Consider the following 12464-nt stretch of genomic DNA (forward strand, 5'->3'; position numbering starts at 1 on the left):
AAACATGTGTTGGGCAGGTATGGCGCTGGATAACCATACTTAAATAAAAAATTAAAATGCAAAATAGTGATGAAACATCTAAGGAACAGTAACAAAAATATATTTATTGAATTATTTGGGGCAACACGGTGGCTCGGTGGTTAGCACTGTGATCTCACAGCAAGAAGGTCGCTGGTTTAAATCCTGGCTGGGCCAGTTAGCATTTCTGTGTGGAGTTCGCATGTTTCCCCGTGTTCGTGTGGGTTTCCTCCGGGTGCCCCAGTTTCCCCGACAAGTCCAAAGACAAGCTCTATAGGTGTATTGTCTACGCTAAAAAGTCCGTAGTATATGAGTGTGATTAAGAGTGTATGGGTGTTTCCCAGTGGTGGGTTGCAGCTGGAAGGACATCCGCTGATAAAACATATACTGGATAAGTTGGCTGTTTATTCCGCGAGCCCAAATTAATAAAGGGACTAAGCTGAAAAGAAAATGAATGAATGAATGTTTAGGGGTCTCGCAGTGGGTATCGCTATCGCCTCACAGCAAAAAGGTTACTGGTTCAAGCCCCGGCAGAGTCAATTGGCATTTCTGTGTGGAGTTTGCATGTTTCTCCCCGTGTTGGCGTGGGTTTTCTCTGGGTGCGCCGGTTTTGATTCGTATATAAACCACACCTGACAGTTCAGTTAATGCTGTTTACGCGGTTTCAAAAGTGTTTAAAGTATCGTTAAACGTGTTCTGTAAAATGTGTTTTATTGCTTGGATCTTCCACCAATACCACCAGCTAAAAAGTCATTTGTACTTTGAGTAGTTTTTATGAATTTGTACTGTTACTTAAGTACTTTTTAACACCAGTACTTTTACTTGTAATTGAGCATAATTTCAGCAATGTAACAGTACTTATAATTGAGTATACATTTTTTGTAATCTTTCCACCACTGCTAGCATTCATGTTGTTATTGTTACAACTTTAAAGATCACAGCTGACCTTGCTAGCCAGCTAACCCATTGCAATATTGCACATTCCACTATTGCAGTGTTGCCATTTGGCAACACATACATTTGATTGATTTACAAAAAACTAATTGGATAAAAATGTTTTTGAGTTGTAAATATGTCATCATTACTTACTGGAGGTGATGTCTCCGATTTTTTTTTGTGGATCTGACATCATTTGATCCTTTGTTTTTATTGACGTTTTCATTTGTATTCAGCATCTACTCACAATTAACGCCAATCTGTTAGAAATTGCACCACAGAAAAACACTGCATGTCATGTCACTTAACCAAAGTGAAAAAGTGAAATTTTCAAAAAATGAAAAAGTTGGTCTTAAAGAAACAGTGGCAGGAAAATGAACATAAATATCATGTTGCCATATGGCAACACTGTGCGGTAAAGGGTTAATAAGTACACTGTAAACCCCAACAAGCAACTTTATCAAATAAAATGAGTGTACACTGAAAAAAATTATGCAAAGATGATTCCTTGGATTTACTCAATTTTTTTACGTTAAGTGGTTGTAAACTATTTATTTTGGCTGAATTTAAACAATCAAATTAAGTTGAACATTGCTCAAATTAATTTGTCTAAATTCAACACAAATAAATTGTTTGCAACAGTTTTGCATGCAACACTTTTTTCAGTGTGCTCAAATTGCTTCATTTACTCAAATGGAGTAAGTTCACAGTACTCATTAAGATTAGTTTTTGAACTTAAATGGTTTGTTGCAATCAGTTTCCTCAAATGGTTTGAGTTACCTTCACTTTTTGGCTTTTACAGTGTAGTAAAATATTATGTACTGTTATAATGGCGAAGACAAAAAAGTTATTAGAAATTAATTATTAAAACTACCATGTTTAAGAATGTGTTGAACAAATTCTCGCTGTCTCTGACTTGGGGAATATTTTCACACGAGACCTAATTATTTAGTTAGTTGAAGCCTGTCTCTTACTCTCATACTTATTCTTGGGTTAACAACTTTTTAAATTCTCAATGTTTTACACTTTTTGTTTGTAGACAGTTTGCACTTTTTCTTTTTAGATTTGCATTTGAAATCTAAATCATTTACCCATTGAATCTCATCCAGCCCTTAAAATTGAGTTGCAATTGTCATCATCTCAACTTTTTAAAGAACTTTAGTAATCCTGACCAGACACCGACCCATAGTGCAGCAGTGTTCAATCCCTTAGTTTTGCCATTTAATCATATCTCATCTGAACCAAGGGCTGTAAAAGCTTGGGTTGTTGACTTGTTGCCTTGCTGCCTGGCAGTGACTCTGTTGGCAGCATTTGTTAACAAAGGCACCTTCATTTAGTAAAACTAATTTCAGACTGATTTCTGACACAGCATAGTGATTTAATCATTTATAGCAAAATAGAGAGAATATTTGCTTAGTACAATACTGAATTCTTGCTACAAATGCCTTCAAAAGAGGGAAATGTTGGTCAAAAATGTATATTTACACAAAAAAATGACACTTAAGTGAAACTGTGAAAAGCCCTCTTTATTTTATTTCTTTAGCTCAACTCTCAGAAAAAGAAAGAGGATTGTGGGATATTGAATACAGTGAAGGATACATATCTATTACCTTCAAAATATGATCAGAAGTAGGAACCTCTGGGGACAGTAATTGAAGCAGAATTTGGATTGGGATGTGCCTTGATGCCTTCCCGACATGAAATGTTGTTGCCTTCGGATGCATCCAAGGTCTTGCCATGCATAGAAACTTCCAGACAGGTCAGCTGAGACAAGTTGAAGCTAAACTCTGCAGGAATGAGTACTGTATGAACACTCCATCCGTAGTTGAAGCTTTTACCAGAGAGAAAACTAGGCAGGCAGAAACTAGGCTTGCAGAGGTGTGTTCATGTCATGTCGTAATTACCATGTTAACGAGATTTCTGAAAACATATTTTTCTTCAAAGTTCACATCTATGTAGAATTCGTAATTATGACATTATAAATGTTCGGAGAGCAACAACTTGTACCATTGGACTACTATAGACAAATTTAGGCGTTGATGATGCTGACACAGAAACACTTAATTTCATGTTCCAAGAACTCCAAACAGAACATGATGTGCGGACATCTTGAAATTACAGTAATTACACCACGGTGCGAAAACAGCATGAACCTGAAGAACCAGAGCTGAGAAACATTCATATTTGCGAGTTTTGCACTTTTTGTTGCTATCAGACCTTTAGGTGTAGTTGTTCTAATTATTTTGCTTTGCTTTTCAACTACTTTATGATAAACTGCGTCCACTTTTCCCAACTTCTAAATCACTTCCTATCATCTGTCCAAATTCACATTGAAGATCACGCACATGTCATCATTTCCATGCATTATGCTTTAGTTCCAGATTGTTCATTGGTGATGTAGTTGAAGGGTGTGTAGCTGGGATTCAATTCAAGACATTTCAGAGCTGTGGTATAAGATCTGTCACTTGTGCAACTTTAGTTGAGCTTTAAGACCTTGGTCACACTTTTGATGGTCCATTGCTTAAATTTAAGTTACATTGCAACTAATTCATTAGATTATAAGTAGACTGTTTGGTTGGGGTTAGGGTTGGGGTTAGTGTAAGTTGACATGTACTTGCAAAGTTTCTTATAGTCAGTTAAATGTCTGTTGAAGGAGCAGTATCAGCAGATATTTAGCAGACAGTCTACTAATACTCAAATGGACCATCAAAATAAAGTGTTACCAATGTCTTCTCTGCCCACAACCAATCACTCACTTTAAAACAGCACTTCCCAATCATGGTCCTAAAATGTGCATAAAAATAGGTGGATGGAAACATGGCTATACTGTAAAAACTTTCTCGAAATGTCGAATTCTTTGCTCTTCAATTACTATAAGAGTTAACAAACCCTGCTGACTTTCCTTGTTATTTTTCAAAAGTAGGTACAACACCATCTTGTGCCAACTAAACTGGCTTGAATGCACCTGACATTGTTACTACGATTTGTGAACTTGTAAGTAGGAATGTCCCAGAAGGACTAGAGTGCAACATTTGTTCTGACTGACATGTTCTCAAAATAGCGTTTACTGCACTCTACACAGAACTGCACAGAACTTTACTGGCTGGCCTCCACTACACTAACCCCCCTTAAACCTCACTCCTATCTGGGTCACGGCACCAAAGTAACCCCACTGGTCCTACACTACCCAACCCGCTCCAAGCTGGGATCGAACTGGCGGCTCTTTGCATGGGAGTTGGCTGTTCTAACAAGGAGGCTAAAGACCATAGTTTCTAAAATCTGTTGCTAGAGCACCGTAAGAGGTCAGAGGAGTGAGGTTTACCTGCATAGCAGTTGATTGGCTGGCCTCCGCTAAACTGGCTAGAGCTCTTCTATAGTACCAATTTGGTTTGCTCAATTCACCTATGTTGCATCATGTCTTTGGACTGTAGGAGGAAACCAGGGGGAAATCCACACGAGCATGTGGAGAACATGCAAACTCCACACAGAAACGACGGCTGGCCTGGTAAAAACTTGAACCAGTGATGTTCTTGCTGTAAGGCATCAGTGCTAACCACTGGGCAGCCATGCCGTCCTGTCTAGAAAGGAAGGAGAAGTAGATGTGGAAGGAGGGACACTTCAAAACGAAGATACCAAGGTAAGGAATTCTGGTGGACCGTGTATTAGCTAATGCTGGACCAGCTATGTTCAATCCTAAGTGTTCTGAATTCTTTATACTATGGCTGTAACATGATTTACTGAGTGTTCTGTAAAGTGCTTATATTATGAATATAGGATGTAACTTCCGGAAGATGCGTATTTGAGACCATATATGAGAAGTGGGATGTTGAGTCTGAGTGAGACACGGTTTTCATCTGTGAGGCATTATGAATGCAGGGTAAAGTTATTGCCAAGTAAGTCTGTAATTACCCTTGTATGTTTGACATTAAGTCCGTGATCTTGTTAGTGACCCGCGATCAGCCGCGAGTATTAGTTTCCGTGTGAAACGTAAGTCAAAATGCTGCTACCATCGGCATCGCGGCTAATCCCGATGTCATCATTGACATCTTGTTTGTGTTTGATTATGATTTAGTGCACTGTATTCCACATTCGTTATGCCTTGTGCTGTCACATGTCATTTATCTAGTGCAGCTTTTGTCATTTATGTTCATTTATATTCTGTTTACATCCAGCATACATTAGTCTGCTGACTGCACTTTAGGAGAGCTGCAAATACTGTATTGTTTTTAATGGGATATTTTTTGTGTCAGTACATAAATATTTTTCATGTTTGATATTTTATTATTTACTTATTGCTCATTACATAAAACTACATCCTTGCTCCCAATAAAAGGTGAAAAATATCTCCTGACTCCTACTCCTTAATCAGAGTGCTGAAGTGGTCAGCATCAATAAAGAACTGGCATTTTAAATTGGGCAATACCCAACAATAAGCACGCGCTCCTCTCCAAATTAGTTTATAAATAAGCCAAAATTAGTAGTTGTACAATAAAGTTCTCTCTCTGTTACATGTTGCATTATAATGATGTTGTCTAGTGTGCGTTCATGAGGTGAGGCTTTAGATGGCAATTTGCAATGTGGGATGGCTTATCAGACTAACATTAGCAAGATCTATTGCACCTTAAATCATGGCATTTGCACAAAAGTCACATCTCGTTCACTTATAGAGCCTGTTCTTCTTTTAGACTGGAGTCATGCCAGAATATCCTGTGATATCCACTTTGCAGGGCACTTACAGTCAAATGTAACTCTTAGGAGAAACTTACAAAATGTGCAAAGCGGACTGAGTTCAACTGCTTTAATAAAAAAAAGGACCAGAGAAAATCCTAGACAGAAGAAAGATGGCGTCCCACCTAATGTATGAACTCTCTGAGGACAACAGAGGCCCATTGCAGTCTTTCATCTCTCCTCTCACACACCCCTCCAACGGGACTGTGATTAGACCTGTCAGAGCTGCAAAAATGCATGCTGCTAGCCAGCATGTGTGTCAGCGAAAAGCTAAGGGAGAAACTAAACATAAGTGTTAAAATGGAAAGATCTGGACAACAACCCAAGCTTCTGACAGTCACTTGTGGTTTGGTTATATAACGCTCTAGCAGGAGGTGTGTGCAGCTGGAGCGTCAGTCTCTGCACTAGCTTCATTTAAACAGAGAGAACGCCAAGAGCAAACCAAGAATGCACTGCTGGCCCAGATACAGATGGCAGAGAATGTGCGATGTCAGAAGATTGCAACAGACAGTGAGGAGCTGACAAAGACGTAAAGAATCATCAAGTTAAATGAGACTTGCTAAATGCTCAGTTAATGAGGTTGGGGGTTTATTTCATACCAAACACAAATAAGACGTGCAATAACTGTTTCCGAACAGGTTTCTAAAGTTGAATCAGTAAATGTACAGTTTTATGCTAGTTTCCTCAAAGCTGATATGTTCTTAACACCTAGTACTGCAAATGAGGCCTCAAAAGCAATAAGATTAGGAAGTGATGTCATGCTGAAATGCTGTAGGCCTATAAAACTCACACCATTTAGCGGATCCAGGTCCACATCTGCACGTTTTTCTCCAAAGAGAGGTAATAGGATACCTCTAGTAATTAAAGAATCAGGCAAGAACTGTGCCTCTCACTCCAGATGAACAGGAAGGGCTTCAACATTCAAGCCACAACTGAAGAAGGACCTCAAAGCTCCAGCTTAAACTAAACTGACAACGGTTAAAAACAGAACCACTGTGCTTAAAGTAGGTCAGGTTGGATCCGAAAAAAACAAATTCCAACACATTCTAATCATTTCTAGAGGTAGATGCTAAATTTCTAGCCAACCACACCCTTGAGGTCTAGAATCTGCTACCTTAAGAATACAAACCTGTACCAGTAATTCAAGGCATTTGGGAGTTAAAGCGTTAGTACACCCCAGAAATAAAAATTATGATTTACTCACCCTCAAGATATCCCTTTTTTTTATTTTAGACAAATAAATTCAGAGTTATTTTAATAATCTTAAGCTTTTGCAGCTTTACAATGGCAATAGTTTGCTCACTTGTATTTAATCAGCAGTCCAAAAGAAGTCCAATAAAGCCCATTATTCATAATAGAAAGTGCTATATGTGGCAACAGGGAGTTAAAAAAGGTCTCCTTTTATGCATTGTTTAAAAAAATCCATATTTCAAAACTGTATAAACCATTTTGTGTAACTTCTGACACCTCAATTGTCATTTTGTCTATTTGAAGTGCATTTTTGGAGGCTGAAACATGAGAAGGAGATCCACTCTGCAGATCTCTCACACACCCCCACACTGAATGTAACCCCAAATCATTTTTCCTTCCCCAAACTTGACTGATTTCTATAAGAATCTTGAGTCCATGGGGGTTCTTATAGGTCTTCTGAAGTATTTGGGATGATTGGGATGCAGTTCAACAGATGATTCATCGGAAAAATTTACCTGCTGCCACTTTTCCAAATTATCAACTACAGTAGACTTCAAGTTATTATTTGTTGCTTTTACAACTGGGATCGACAACAAGACTTTTGTCAGGTGGTGTATAGTAAGTGAAAAACAGTATGCAAGCAAAGTTGTATGTCCGATTTCATAGTATTCAAAAACCGTACCCAGATGACCTACTACTTTCAGCAAGATTTCTAAAGTGTGCATCTAATAGATGCAGAACTTTCCCATGATGCAATGCAAGATAATTCATGAATGGGAGAGAAACAATACAACTGACAACGATAGGTCATGTGATGATGACAAATGGCGGATGTAGTGCATTCGAATTCCATTCATACTACTTACATTTATATTATAGAGTGTACGTTTCTAACGGTCGCATAGTAAATTATATTTCAAACATGGTGCCTACTTTAGTAGGCGATTTTGGACTCGGCATAAGAGATCCCTCAGAAGATTGTTAAAAATTGTCATTTGTCCAGAAGTGAAGAGAGACACATTTTAAAAGCAGAGCTGGCCTAGCCTGAATTGTGAAGCAGAAAGCAGCCTTTGTCTCTTTACTACTATCTTCCAGTAAGCAGTCAGTCTCCAATACAGTGTTCTGAACTTCCAGAAAAGACAAGCCTGATGTTCTTGGTGCACTCATTGAAGAAGATCAAACAGGCAAGCGCTCTGGGCTCATGGTGACAGCTCAGCTGGAGTTTTGGAGACAGATTAAGCAACAGATGCACATGAGGAGAGCTGAATATCAAAGTCTTGAACTGTATCCATACCCATTATCCAGACTGATGAATCCCACGCCATTTCCAGGATCCGTTTGAGGATGCAGCCCAGCTATGGGGAGCATGAAATGAGGGACATGAGCATCGCTGATGGGAAATATCAGACAAGGTTGAATAAGGTCTTCCCTGCGGCAGACAGCTCTGTGTGAGTAAGCCAGGAATTCCCTTTGCTACACCACTTCACAGCCCCTGTGCTTTGCTCATTTGAACGTGTTGCCATGTTCATTATTAAAACCTTTACTTGGCCGTGATTAAAGCAAAGAAAGCCAGTCTTTTAATAACCTGGCTATGCTTTTAACCGAATCCTTACTTAAACAATAATGCCAACAATCATTTTCCACCAGCAGTCAAACTATGTGCACACCTTTTAGACTGTGTACTTGTCTATCTGCATCTATATGCGTGTAATTTTTCTTTACGTATTTGTTATCGTTGTCATATTTATTGTTTTTTACGTATTTATTGTCAACATTGCTAATAGTATATTGTCTGTACTTTATTGTCTGGAGCCAGCACTTAACCTTTACTCATCATAGTACACGTGCTGCTGATGAGGTCACAATAAAAGTGATTTGATTTGATTTTAATGTGTATTCCCATTTCTCCTATATCAAATTGTACGTGGGTTGTTTACGGGACGTCCCATTTTCTGTCACACATGATAAAAATGAATATAACTAGTATTGTCATCATTGAAAATGCTATAAATGGTTAAATGTTTCTTTGTCTTCCATGGAACTTTTACATTTTTGAGCCAGATCTCAAAACTGCCCTATGGTGTGACCATCTCAAGCATAATTCAATGAATTACAGCTCTTACAAATTAAAAAGAAAAATGTTCAATTCATTAATATAACTCTCAGGTCAAATTTTTTGGCTATTTTAGTAAGTGACAATTAATTTTTATCCATACATTTCTAAAAACATTGGGATTAGGGCTGGGCGATGTGGCAAAAATGCAATTATGTTAATTATTTTCCATATTAAACAATAAGAATATATATTGTAAAAGCTTCCAGATTTAAAAGAGTAGCCCAACAATGATTAAAGCCACAAAACATAGAGGGTTCATTAAATGGCATAACATATTTTTGGTGGCCGAAAATTCTCTAATAAAAATCTCTAATATTAACACACTTTTAGGGTGCTTTCACAATAGCATTTTTCGTCCACACCCAGGTTCGTTTGACGTCAGAGTTCGGTACGTTTAGCTAGTGTGAACGATGTCTTCTGAACTCTGGTGCGCACCTGTGAACCATACCCGAGTCCGCCTAAAAGAGGTGTTCTGGAGTACGGTTCATGCGAACTCTGGTCTGGTTCACTTCTGGTATGAATGCAATTGTACCACATAACATAAGTGAACCGCCAAGAGTAAACAAAATATTGTTTTCATAATGTTTATTCGTGTGTGTGTGTGTGTGTGTGTGTGTCTGTGTATCCCAAACTCATACCTGACAAGCGGAACTAAGCCAGGGCAAACACAGTTATAATGTCTGCTTGTCTCCTTCAAAAACAACTTCGGCGGACATCGGGATATGTTCTGAACGTTTATAATATTTTTGCGGCAGATGGACGCGAGTCGCTTACTGTATGTCCAAAAGATTCAGTAAAAGCAGAATGACCATGATGCGTGTTTCCATTTTGGCAATTTGCTTTTCCCATTGTTGCACATTTCTGCTGTGATTGGCTCTTAGATCAATATAGGAGTAAAAATGTTCAGAGCTTATCATTGATACTGACATTTATCGCAATTTAATATAATATCATTTATCGGCCCAGCTCTAATTGGGATTGATACATTTTGTCACTTAAGAGCATGTCCTCTGGTGTGACACTATATGCTAATTTTAAATCAACAATTCAACAAAAAAGTGTATTTAGCTAAAAAGACCATTCAAGATCATGCGATTAAAGCCCCCTGTGAAGTTTTTGTCTCTGAATTTTTTTTCTGAACCACTATTAAATGAATAAATATTCACAATTTCATTTAAAATAAATGAAGATAAGTGTCCAACAATGAAAATAAATCACTCTCACGCTACATGCATATTAAGAGTCAGCTTTCTTCATTTTACAGTTTTTACTGAAAACTGAAAAAATTTGATAAAGTTAGGGACCCCTTATATATTTTCTAAAACAGACTTCAAATAAATATAGCATACAGCCTATTTGACAATTACCCACAGACGTAGTTTGCAGAGAACATCATTATTCACTGACAAAATAAAAACCCTTGGATGAACAACACGCAACATTTATATAATAAAACTGTTAGTGTTTTCATAAGCATCAGTCATTTGACAGCAAAGGGTGAGCTGCTCCTTTGGCATTAGACAGTGACTGCTTAACCACAAACTGTGAGCAACACATTCATCATGATCTCTGAATTCACAAAGAGGCTCTGAAAAACCAATGTTGAGTAACATGTTGAATAGAATTAAAGGTTAGTCATTTGGTTAAATGGCAGCAAGGCTTATGCATGTGTTTTCCATTCTACTTATCTGAATTTACTCCTTTATTAAATTCTGTTGGAAGGAGTTTGAAAACCATCACATTGGTCACAATTAACTTTGCTACTTTTATACTTGTGTAGTATGTTACAGTTAAAAAAAAACAATGTACAGGACAAAAAGAGAGATGTGAGACTACGGCACGATTTAGGGTTATACCTTCAGTAGTGATGTGTAATTCTTTAACATTTGTTTAACACTGACATCTGCTGTTGAGTCTGTAATATTTTTATCCAGTGTTGGGTAAGTTACTTAAAAAAAAAAAAAGAAAAATTAATCAATTACAAATAATTGCATCATTACAACGGTGTTTAAATTGCTTGTCTAATTAATTGCTTTGTCTGAAAAGTTACTTCTTTACTCAAGAAGTCATTTAATAACTTGACTAAATACTAAACATCCACATAAATCTCAAAGCACAGACAGTAGAAATTAAATGTTTAAGAATTTAAACAGGATCTTTGAATTTTGTTTAAAAAAAAACAACACTTATATTTTAAGCAATATATGTATCAAAACACAAAACGTTTCAAATTAATGACATACCATATAGTGACATGAATTTTTAAAAATGTTTAGTTACTATGCAAAAAATCTAAATGACAAAAATCATTTACAATTACACTGCATCACATGTCATGATCTGATTTCTCTATGTTTTTTCTTAAGCATACGCAATTATCTTGATAAATGTTCTTTAGTTGAATAATAGTGTATTATAAATATAAGATAATAAAAACATGGCGACAGAGAGAGCTTAATAAACCCTTAGAGGAGAAAAACTAATATTATGTTTAGAAATGAGTTGAATCTTTTCTCCGTTTAACAGAAATTGGGGAAAAAAATAAGCAGGGGCGAATAATTCAGGGGGGCTAATAATTCTGACTTCAACTGTATGTATGCATGTAGTATCTAATATATTTATAATACACTATTATTCAACTAAACTGAAAGCTAAATATACAGTTGAAGTCAGAATTATTAGCCCCCTTGTTTATTTCTTTACCCTATTTCTGTTTAATGGAGAAAATATTTTTTTCAGCACATTTCTAAACAATATTTTTAACTCATTTCTAATAATTTATTTTATCTTTGCCATGATGACAGTAAATAATATTTGACTAGATATTTTTCAAGACACTTCTATACAGCTTAAAGTGACATTTAAAGGCTTAACTAGGTTAATTAGGTTAACTAGGCAGGTTAGGGTAATTAGGCAAGTTATTGTATAACGATGGTTTGCTCTGTAGACTATCAAAAAATATATATAGCATAAAGATGGTAATAATATTGACCTTAAAATGGTTTCTAAAAAAATTTAAACTGCTTTTATAAGACTTTCTCCAGAAGAAAAAATATTATCAGACATACTGTGAAAATTTCCTTGCTCTGTTGAACATAATTTGGGAAATATTTAAAAAAGAAAAAAAAAAATTCAAAGGGGAGCTAATAATTCTGACTTTAACTAATAAATAAATAAATAAATAAATAAATAAATAAATAATAAATAAATATATATATATATATATATATATATATATATATATATATATATATATATATATATTATATATATATATATATATATATATATATATATATATATATATATATATATATATATATATATATATATATATATATATATATATATATATATATATATATATATATACACATTACTCTGCTTCTCTGAACTGTTTTATATAGAACTGTTGAATATATGTCCAGCATTTAAGGTAAGTATATTATAAGCAACTGTAATTACATCACCTAAA

Source organism: Danio aesculapii, chromosome 19 (assembly GCF_903798145.1).
Source record: "Danio aesculapii chromosome 19, fDanAes4.1, whole genome shotgun sequence".
Lineage (NCBI taxonomy): Eukaryota > Metazoa > Chordata > Actinopteri > Cypriniformes > Danionidae > Danio > Danio aesculapii.